The sequence below is a fragment of the Orycteropus afer genome, unplaced genomic scaffold (genome assembly GCF_000298275.1).
Source record: "Orycteropus afer afer isolate SDZICR_OR568_19922 unplaced genomic scaffold, OryAfe1.0 scaffold00074, whole genome shotgun sequence".
Taxonomy (NCBI): Eukaryota; Metazoa; Chordata; class Mammalia; order Tubulidentata; family Orycteropodidae; genus Orycteropus; species Orycteropus afer.
In genome coordinates this window covers 11,173,988-11,175,144 of record NW_006921661.1, presented here as the reverse complement: position 1 = coordinate 11,175,144, position 1,157 = coordinate 11,173,988, and the positions used below count along the sequence as shown (strand labels likewise).

At 39.8% G+C, this 1,157-nt stretch overlaps 1 pseudogene; it reads left to right on the top strand.

Moving 5' to 3' along the window:
• Window positions 1-6: 6 nt before the first annotated feature.
• Window positions 7-665, top strand: LOC103197178 (annotated as a pseudogene).
• Window positions 666-1,157: the final 492 nt, after the last annotated feature.

Genomic DNA, 1,157 nt, shown 5'->3' with positions numbered 1-1,157 from the left:
ATCTCCCTGGACTGCTGCATCACTCAGGTCTTCTTCCTCTCTTCCACTTTCATCTCTGAGTCAGGGATCTTGTTGGTGATGGCGTTTGACCGCTACATTGCCATATGCTACCCACTGAGATACAACACTATTCTTACACACTCTCTGATTAGGAAAATTGGTGTAACTATCTTTCTAAGAGGTTATGGCACAGTTTTACCCATAGTATTTCTTCTGAAAAGACTGACTTTCTGCAGAAGTAACATCCTCATGAATACTGTCTGTAAACATATTGCGTTGGCCCGCATTTCATGTGATGATATCCAAGTAAACATTTGGTATGGATTTTTTATCTTAATGTCAACCTTGGTCCTAGATGTTTTGCTAGTTTTTGTTTCCTATATGCTGATCCTCAGTGCTGTCTTCCGCATCCCTTCCAAAGATGCTCGCCACAAAGCTCTGAATACCTGTGGCTCCCATGTCTGTGTCATCATCCTTTTTTATGGGCCTGGCATCTTCTCAGTCCTCACTCAGAGGTTTGGGCACCACATCCCACCCCATATCCATGTCCTGCTGGCCAACATCTATATTCTTGTCCCACTATGCTGAATCCCATCATTTATGGGATTAAGACCAAACAAATCCGGGACCAGGTGGTTCATGTGTTCCTTACAGAGCACAAATGACACTGACCATGGAAACTGCATCCTACTCGGCTCATTTTCTCCATGCTTTATATGAGCTTTAGCATCAGGATGTGGAAAGGTTCAGCTGAGATGCCAGTCAAATGATTTTGTGTCGGTGTCTCTTGAGTAACTGTACCAAGAAAGTTTTTGTTCTTGTTTCTTCTAACCCTTAAATTGGTCATTAGATATCAGTGTATTTAGGGACTCAGTTTGCTCTTTCTCATCCATAGGATTAAGAATTATACCAGTTTACCATTACAAGTCAGCTTTACCCCTGTTACTATAGACTGGAGGTTGAAATGAAATGCACTGAAGATAGTGGTTTTTCCTGCATAATTGCTGAACTACATTTTTCTCATTATTTTAAGCTCTGAATAGTTATATTTGTTTTGTTCCTCTCATTAAGGTATTTTTCCATCCATTCTTTTCTATGTTATCTGTATCTTCAAATTTTTCCTTTTTAGACAAATTATCAGAAATATCACCTGTATC